Raw genomic sequence first — 10,311 nt, forward strand, 5'->3', positions numbered from 1 at the left:
CGATCCAAGATCTGCACCAGACACAAGTCTTATATAGGCGTTTCCGACCGCAGCGCCGTATTCTGCTTCTTAAGATATTCTGTGTTTGAATACGCATCCCTATGCCAGTTTCTTTGGCGCTTCAGTGTATTTAAGGCATGCAATAGCTGTGCCGCTATTAAAAGTATTTAAAAAAAGTATTGTAGAAAACACATAAAACTAAAGGCCTATTTCCCTGCTGTCATAGTTCTCAAAACTAACATAATCAGTTACGACAAGAGATTAATGAATTACTTGAATAAATACAACCTTCTAAGTGAATCACAGCTTGATTTCCGAAGTGCCAGAAGTATACATCAGCCACAGTAGAATTCAGGTAAGTGGTACCTGATGCGATTTACAGAGATGAGTATGTCACAGGCACATCCGTAGATCTTTCTAAGACTTGATACTGTTGGCGATAGGATTGTGCTAGGTATAAGAGCCGAAGCTAATGAACGTGGAATTCCTAGGAATAAGAGCTGAAGCTAACGAAAATTTGGAAATTTGTGTTAAGTACTATTGGATCAAACTGCTGAAGTCATCAGTCCCTAAGCTTACACACTAATTAATCTAACTTAAACTAACTTACGCCAAAGACGACACACACACACACACACACACACACACACACACACACACACACACACATATCCATGCCCGAGGGAGGACTCTAACCTCCGACGGAAGGAACCGCGTGGACCGTCACAAGACGCCTAAGACGGCGCGGCTACCCTACGCGGCTGCTAATGAGTGCTTCTAATTGTCCTAGCAGAACCAAAATTCGTTAAAATAGGATATATGAATTACATAATTGTTGTTATTATTAAATTGTAATATCGTGACATGTTCAACATCCTTGTAAAAGTGATCCACGGATACTGCTACTACTTTTATAGCTTTTTACTTTTCGACATCAAATTTCCTGAATCGAATTAAAAATGAAGCTCTTTAATAAATCTGGGACCCAAAGGCAGTATAATTTCGTTACATACATGTCGGAACATTAAGCCCGAGAAATAGGGCACTTTATATTCACGACGATGTAAGCTAATATGACTCGTATTCCGTTTGGTTTCATCAGGTAGCCACTGCTCAGGACACGTAACGTCGCCAGTTCGATGTTGTGGGCTTTGAAAACAAAGCAAAAAATCCAAATCGGGAAATATGGATTACAATAAACGACACCGTAAAATATGCTGAATGAATGGAATTTTATCGGTAAAGCTGTCGCATCAACAAATAAAACGAACTGTACGATGCACAGCCCAGCTTCGACATATCTGGAATGTAGAAACACGATCCTCAAAAACGCGGGATAAAAAATGCAGACACAGATTTGCGAACAGAAGTAGTACAAATAAAATAATTTAATACTCCATCGTGGAACTGCAAGCGCTTCTACAAAGGAAGTACTCCATTGGAATTTACCCGCCTCACCGAGAAAGTGATGCGACCTGTCCCTTAGGTAATTTGTCCACTCAGCCAGGTAACACGCAAAACTTTGCGTTCTCTTGCCGTGCTTCCGACGTGCCGCCACATTCTCTCTGCGTTCTGCAAGTGGGTGGAAAAGTGTGAGGGATCCACGTAGTTTACACTGTGAGTGCATTCTCTCATACAAAAGGACGTTATTAATCGTATCAACATTTTCTTGACCCGCTCTTCCACAGGAGCCCTCAGACACTAGGACATTAAATAAATGTCCAATAAAAGGAGTACTTAGTATTTTGAATGATTTATAAATTTTACATATAGAGAAACATGGCTCTGGCACGTAAAGAAGCTACTTCACAATTGGCGGTTCTGTTTATCCTCTAGACTTCAAACCATTGAACCATTACTTATGTAATAATTCATTCCGCTGCAGCGTAGTTAACTTAGCGCGCCGATGCGAAGTTATGACCTGGATAGGAGGAAGGAATATCGGCACTGACTTGTTTTGATGACGAGGGCGTTGCAGACGGAGCACAAGCTTGCATGTGGCACGGATAGAAAAGAAAATTAGCCTTGGCTTTTCAAAGGAGACATTGATCTTAATCAATTTTTGGGAACCTAGGTCTTCCAAACTGTGAGTACTAATTTTCTCGCCACACTTCTCAGTCATACCATCTATAGAAGGGGAAGAGGAGACAGGTAACACCAGAAACAGTCAGAGAGAATACGCCCCAGCTACCTGCACCAACCCACACAACAGTTGCTGACCAGTCTCTATGACCCAGCATATCCTTACTTAAACTCTACACAAAATTTGGCTATACCGCCACTGCCTATCAAAAAACCACTGCCCATGAGACTTAGTATATGGAACCATCACACACAGGCACACTCACGCTCTCTCTAGCAGATGAAACATGTGGAGGTGGAAATGGAACTCAGAAATATAGCAAGCTACTCACAAATATAGTATGGATACACAATAAACGTAGTTTTAGGAGTACATATGAACTCAGCAGACCTGTAAGTATGTGAAACATAAAATAGAAAATGAGAAATCGAACTATAAAGTGCCAGTGTGGCTGTCTAATGTAACACACTGCTGTTCCTCTCTCTCTCTCCAGACGAAGAGCACAGATGCGCTGACAATCAGAGGTGATAAGAAGTATCGGAAAGCTGAGGTCAGCTCAGCAGAACTATTGGAATGACTCACATAAAGACGTTTCATAGCCTTGCGCCTCCCGAGAAAAAATGAGGACGGGTGGCCTTGCCATGGAACAACATTTTCAAACATTTTTTCCAGAAACAAGGTTACATCAAAGAAATATTAAAAAAAACCTGCACCAAGAATTCCATAACCAAATTTTACCATAAATTAACATCTTACATCTACACTCTTTGCTAGGTGTACCGGTATGAAATGAGTGTTTTTTTTTTGTGAAAATGAAGCACTAACTTGATGGTTTTCATCGTCAGTAGCAATTCGATGCAAAATTCGTTTTCTTTCATGTCTTTGAAGCAAAATTTGACAAATGGGTTTTCGGTTTAGCATCTGTCTTTCATTCAATTTATGTGGCACCCATTTTCCACACTTTTGGATCTTTCCCATAGCTTTCCAAGCGTCAGAAATTGTTTGTTGTGCAACATTTAGCATTGCTGCCATTTGCTTCTGACTCAAAGTATCATCTTGATTCAATATTGCTTGCAATTCTGCATCTTCGAAATTGGTGGTCTTCCACGTTCTTCATTTCTTACATCAAAATCATTACTTCTCAACCGTTGAAACCATCTTTTTCATGTTGCTTATGATAGAGCATGATCCCCATACGTCTCGACAAGCATTCGATGCGACTCTGCAGCACTTTTTTTCAAATGAAAACAAAAAATTAATGCTTTTCGCAAATCATCACTTCCTGATACAAAATTCGACATTGTTAACACGATGAAAACATATGATGATGTTTGTTCCATGACTTGATGTATACTAAATATATTTGACAGATGTCATATCAACCAAACAAAAAAAAAAATCAGGCTCGTTCACAACAAATGTTCCCTATTGACACATTTGTATCTTAACGCTCATTTCATACCGGTTCACCTGGTATTTAACTGTGGTTTTGGATTAAACAGTCAATATAGGTCTCTTGCAGACCAGCAGAGTTTACTTATGTCCACCGCATTTAAAATTACAGCATAATTTAATGGCTGCTATACTGGTGGAATCATCATACGCAGAATGCAAGACAAATTTAAGACAAAACACAGACCAACCAATTCAAAACACAAATAATTTGACACATGAAAAAAGATGGCCAGCAAAAAATTCCACAGAATATACAACGACTTAATAATAAATCGAGACAAAATACACCAAATCTCAAGATAAAGTTGCGTGACAGTCAGGCTGGTATCCCACCGCTGCACGGGGCAGCTTGTAACACTCCAATTACAGAAACCCTAATAAACAACCCTTTGTTGTAAAAGAAGTAGGAAAATTAGTCATCTTGACAGTGACGGCAGCTATTGACAACAAAATTTACACTTGTTATAATTTGATCAACAGGAATGTCATGGGAATAATAATTTTTATTATGAAATAGACTGAATGAAAGAATATGATAGGATACGCAACAAAAAATCAAAGAAAGAATTGAAAAATAATTAATAACGAAGGATAAAGCCCAGATGGTAAATTGGTCAAAGATAACATTTACCATAGAAGAGACTTGTAGCCGCATCGAAAAGGAAGTTCGATGTGACTACAATGTGACTCGGAAATGGAAATGTTAGCTTCAGTTGCTATCTAGTCGCTCTCTAGACTATTGCGATAGTAGCATGCATGCAAGCGCTGCTAGATTGTTGTATGCTTATCGGAAGTTTGAAGTTTTGCCATATAGACTGAAGTATTATTCAGAAGTCATACTAAAGCAAAGTCATCTTTACTGTTAGCAAGATAAAGGGACACGGAAATTCGCGACGAAATTAAATCGTGATAGATTTGTGATGGGACTTAGCCTTCGTGATACTGAATAAGCACCAACATTCAAGGACATTGGAAAGGAAAGATCGCCGACAGAAAAACAATTATTAGTCTCGAGTATGTAACAGACAAACGCAAACACGAAGAAAGTACATTTGCGCCGCGTTGTCAGAAGTTGTCAAGTATAGGATTACTGATACAAACGGAAGCAATTCCCTGAGTGAGAATTCGATGTGCGTGCTCAGCGTAAGGACAATTAATTACGAGGAACAATAAAATTGGATTCAAACGTTAATTCTTCGTGTCGCCTACATAACTGAATAGATATTATCAGGTGCATTAGTGAAAATTAATTGACTGTTAGAATATTATGGAGTGAAAACTGAATTCATGGTTATTTAACAGTGAACAGTCATAGATTTGTCCCAAGATTATGACGCATACTGAACATTGCTGAAGTATATGTTATCTCTGAAACTACATCGTGTAGTTATTGAACACGCGACGTAGCGACGTCTTGACGACGGAATAACAATTGTCAAATTAACATCTTCTCAATTCCATAATGTGGCCACGACTTGGGTATTGGATTGAAGATTCAAGACTTTATATTACACTGCTGGCCATTAAATTGCTACACCAGGAAGATGACGTGCTACAGACGCGAAATTTAACCGACAGGAAGAAGATTCTGTGATATGCAAACGATTATCTTTTCAGAACATTCACAGAAGGCTGGCGCCGGTGGTGACACCTACACGTTGACATGAGGAAAGTTTCCTACCGATTTCTCATACACAAACAGCAGTTTTCCTGGTAAAACGTTGTTGTGATGCCTCGTGTAAGGAGGAGAAATGCGTACCATCACGTTTCCGACTTTGATAAAGGTCGGATTGTAGCCTATCGCGATTGCGGTTTATCGTACCGCGACATTGCTGCTCGCGTTGGTCGAGATCCAATGACTGTTAGCAGAATACGGAATCGGTGGCTTCAGGATGGCAATACGGAACGCCGTACTGGATCCCAATGGCCTCGTATCACTAGCAGTCGAGATGACATGCATCTTATCCGCATGGCTGTAACGGATCGTGCAGCCACGTCTCGAGCCCCGAGTCAACAGATGGGGACGTTTGCAAGACTACAACCACCTGCACGAACAGTTCGACGACGTTTGCAGCAGCATGGACTAGCAGCTCGGAGACCACGACTGCGGTTACCCTTGACGCTGCATCACAGACAGGAGCGCCTACGATGGTGTACTCAACGACGAACCTGGGTGCACGAATGGCAAAACGTCATTTTTTCGGATGAATCCACTTTCTGTTTACAACATCATGATGGTCGCATCCGTGTTTGGCGACATCGCGGTGAACGCACATTCGAAGCGTGTATTCGTCATCGCCATACTGGCGTATCACCCGACGTCATGGTATGGGGTGCCATTGGTTGCATGTCTCGGTCACCTCTTGTTCACACTGACGGCACTTTGAACAGTGGACGTTACATTTCAGATGTGTTACGACCCGTGGCTCTACCCTTCATTCGATCCCTGCGAAACCCTACATTTCAGCAGGATAATGCACTACCGTATGTTGCAGGTCCTGTACGGGCCTTTCTGGATACAGAAAATGTTCGACTGCTGCCCTGGCCAGAACATTCTCCAGATCTCTCACCAACTGAAAATCAATGGTGGACGAGCATCGGCTCGTCACAATACGCCAATCACTAATCTCGATGAACTGTGGTATCGTGTTGAAGCTGCATGGGCAGCTGTACCTGTTCACGCTATCCAAGCTCAGTTTGACTCAATGACCAGGGGTATCAAGGCCGTTATTACGGCCAGAGGTGGTTGTTCTGGGTACTGATTTCTCAGGATCCATGCACCCAAGTTTCGTGAAAATGAAATCACATGTCAGTTCTAGTATAATATATTTATCCAATGAATACCCGTTTATCATCTGCATTTCTCCTTGGTGTAGCAATTTTGATGGCCAGTAGTGTATTAATATTCAACAACCATTGTCTAACCCGGCATAATAAAAAGAACTACAGGTAGCCAGTTAACGCTAGCTGAAAGGTCTGTCGCGGACTCGCAACAAAAGAAAACCCCGCGAGGAGTTTGTGTTTTTCTACCAGTCACAGGGTGGCGTTGTCGTGAGCGACGGACGCCGTTCCACGTCATACCGTCTGGGACAACCATCACCGCCGAGTCGTGTCAAGGAGACGCAGACGCCACAATCTACAGACTCGTCTTCGTTGGTCATCGGGGACTGGAATCATATTGACTGGAGCAGAATTGACTTCAGTGATGAGTCAAGTTTCGATATTAGCCCTGGTGACCATCAAAGACGTGTCTGGAGACGCCCCAGACAGTGCAAGATACCAGGCTGTGAAGTTCAAATGTGCGTGAAATCTTATGGGACTTAACTGCTAAGGTCATCAGTTCCTAAGCTTACACACTACTTAACCTAAATTATTCTAAGGACAAACATACACACCCATGCCCGAGGGAGCAGAGATTTTCCGTTGGATGTTTTATGTGAAGAGACGAGTTCACGCGAAGTCGTTTAGTTGTTTTGTGATTGAGGATTAAAGCACACACTAAGGGATAGTAGCGTTGCAATGTATTATTGTGGCTGTATAGGTGTACGCACGCACTAAGGAGTAGTGACTTGGCGATATTTGAGTTAGAATTTAGTGTGTGACTTCGGCTTGAGCGTCGCAATATAGTAAATTCCGGAAATCTTGTTGGATGCACTAATTGTGCAGTCCATATTAAAGAGAACGGTCGTCCTATACCATAGTTATTTATTGAGAAACAATCAGAAGTTTATTGAGAATGTGATACATTTTCCCTTTGGCCCTAAATGACAAGTCAACGATCATTTAAAAGAGAACACGCTAATTCTCTCTGAAAGAGATCATCGAGTGCTGTGCTTTGAGCTATAAATATTAGGGGGTCGTGGAAGAGATAATCTAGTGCTGTGTTTTGAGTTATAAATGATAGTGGGTCGAGGAAGTCAACACCTAAAGTAGTTGAACTTTGTCTGAGTATTTGAGTTCATATAGCTGAAAAGTGGCGGTGACAATCAGGTTTTTTGTTTTAGTTTTTTTAATTATATTTACGCTTAGTGGGGATTTGAATATTGGACCAGCACTCGTAAATAAAACGCTGACTTGTAGCTGCAAATGATTTAATTGCATGAAATATAGAAAGCGCCTTTAAACTGAAAAAGTCAGTACCCGACTTGTCTTTTATCTTCAAACTATTACAAGAAAAAAAATAATCAAAGGCCTATTTGAAAGCAGACTAACTTTTGGAATTTATCTTTTTGGAATAAAGTAAATCCAAAGGCAATAAAGTAACAGACTGGAATATTGGTAAAAGCAAAGTTCAAATAAATTAAAGAAAAGATGTAGTATTTTTCAGTGAACGACTTGTAACAAAAAGAAAGATAATTAATTTTTAGACAGGAAAATCAAGTTTCCGTGTTACGGAAAGGTGATTAATTATAAATGAAAAGTTAGTCCATTTAATTCTGAAAGATTGAGATTAACGAAATAGTTTATTACGATAAAATTTCAATAGAGTCAAATATATTGTTGTAACAAGGCGCTACATATAGAGATTCTCTTTGATTGACAACGAGACATAAATAGTATAAAATTATATCTTTGCCTTGTGCACGTATTCGCCAACATAGGTTGCTGTTATTGGTGAAGTAAATACATCATTCCTACTCTGCGAAGACTCTCGCATTTAGTATTTTTCTGGTGATTGATACTAGTTTTGGTGGTAGTTTATCTTTCGAACCTAATGAACCCTGATAGTCAGGTGCGTTGTTGTAGTTAATATCAGGATAGTTACCACTGACCCCATTGTACCACGAAAAGTGTTATTGTGTCCATCTTTTGGTACACAGTGATGTCGTAGCGAGCGGTAGTGTAATTTATAGCGTGAGAAGCTGAATATAAAATCTTACGTGGCGTCGTCGTGTTAGTACAGACGATTATTTCACGTCACACAAATTACGTCGTTGAGTGTAGACAAGATCTTGTCAGGACAGCTAAGTGCAGTATTAGGAGAGTGAACTACATTAGCCAACGTTGGTTTTCACCTACGTTTTGCAGCCTTGATAGCGATCGTTCATACAGTATACCTCCTACGACTGAGACATAGTACAAAGTTGGCCGTAGTGCTATCTAAAGGGTGGCGCTGCACCAAATTCCAATCCCGGCATAGACTCGCTAGTTTAAAAAATACACTTTACTTAATCCAAGACGGGGATTTTGACCACACACCTCGAATTTCTCACGCGAAATGTAGATTGCTGCCTTTTATGTGCGTCATCTTCGAAGACAGAAGAAATCGGAGCATACGTGCGTTTTCACATCGCTAAAAAGTAGTTAACTTGTTGATTCTTAGAGTGAAAATCCTGTACAATAATATGACGTAGGATATATTTCCTCTAACTATTCTCTTATCTGGTAAAAGAATCTGTTCTTACCAGCTTAATGTCTGTTAAGCCCTGCATCACAGGACTAGAATGTTAAACTAATTTTTGGCTCATGAAGGAGTGCTGACAGCATGTTCTAGCTCTGTCACAGGATGCCTGCTCCCTTTCGAACTCTCTTAACAAAGTCAATTGTCTCATTACCTAGGAAGTCTCTTAAGGTAGCAAAATAGCAGCACAGAGGAGTTGTAAAGATTTTATTACGATTTTATTGCGATGTCTCCCTGTGTACATGGAAGACAGAAATGTCGTTAAGAGATCTCACCGCAACGCAAAAACGCCTGATTACCACTCCAGAAAGCGAATTATAACCGTGGCACTCTCTGACTCGCTTCCAACTGCCTGGCGGCGCGTCACTGACAAAATTGATTAACTAATTAATTAAACTGGTCAGGAGTTGCCCTCTGCATAGTGATAGTATTTTTCTCGCAGTCGAATTACAATCGCCAGGTAACTGTCACAGATGCTTCCGTGATTTCTCTCGCAGCTTCCTTCCCCCGATACAAAGATAGTTGGTAACCATCGTAAGACAGCTGAAGACGTCAATGATAATTACGTTCTGTCTTTCGGCTCGTGGAAGTAAGTCACCTAGAATTCTGGTATATTGCTCCCGAGCTAATCCTGCTGATAACTGAGACATGTAGGTCTACGGGGCAGTAGGGTGCTTCACTGTCCTCTCTGCCCCTGCGATGCTTCAACTCTGCCCCCCTCCGGGTCGCAAGAGAACAGTTGCCGCTACTGCCACTGGTTCACGAATCACCTCTGCATGTCAGGGCTGTAGCGCTCCCCGTGACAAGCCACAGCTCGCCGTGCCAGACAGCTGTTAATGATTCCAGACTCGCAAAAGCTGTCCTCTTCTTCCCCTCCTAAAACTAAACTCCGCCCGAACAGGCCATGTAGGCCCAATGGTACCGACTGGCCGCCGTGTCACCCTCAGCCCATAGGCGTCACTGGATGAAGATATGGAGGGGCATGCGGTCAGCACACACCCCTCCCAGCCGTATGTCAATTTACGAGAGTGCAGCCGCTATTTCTCCATCATGTAGCGCCTCAGTCTGCCTCACAAGGGCTGAGTGCAGCCTGCTTGCCAACAGCTCTCGGCAGACCGGATGGTCACCCATCCAACTGCTAGCCCATCCAGACGGCTCTTAACTCCGATGATCTGACGGGAACCGGTGTTTCCACTGCGGCGAGGTCATTGGCACACTTCCCCTCCACCAACTGCAAATCGAAACGTACTGAGACGTGTTTTCAAGATTTGTCAGAAATTTTGTATAATCACCACGAAGATAAGGTATGAGAAATTAGCACTCATACAGAGGCATTTAGACAGTTTTTTTCCTTCGCTCTATTTGCGAATGG

General features: G+C 41.6%; 1 pseudogene; it reads left to right on the top strand.

Moving 5' to 3' along the window:
- Positions 1–8,898: 8,898 nt before the first annotated feature.
- LOC126096637 (U2 spliceosomal RNA) lies at positions 8,899–9,068 on the top strand (annotated as a pseudogene).
- The last annotated feature ends 1,243 nt before the right edge of the window (positions 9,069–10,311 follow it).

The sequence above is a fragment of the Schistocerca cancellata genome, chromosome 1, assembly GCF_023864275.1.
Source record: "Schistocerca cancellata isolate TAMUIC-IGC-003103 chromosome 1, iqSchCanc2.1, whole genome shotgun sequence".
NCBI lineage: Eukaryota > Metazoa > Arthropoda > Insecta > Orthoptera > Acrididae > Schistocerca > Schistocerca cancellata.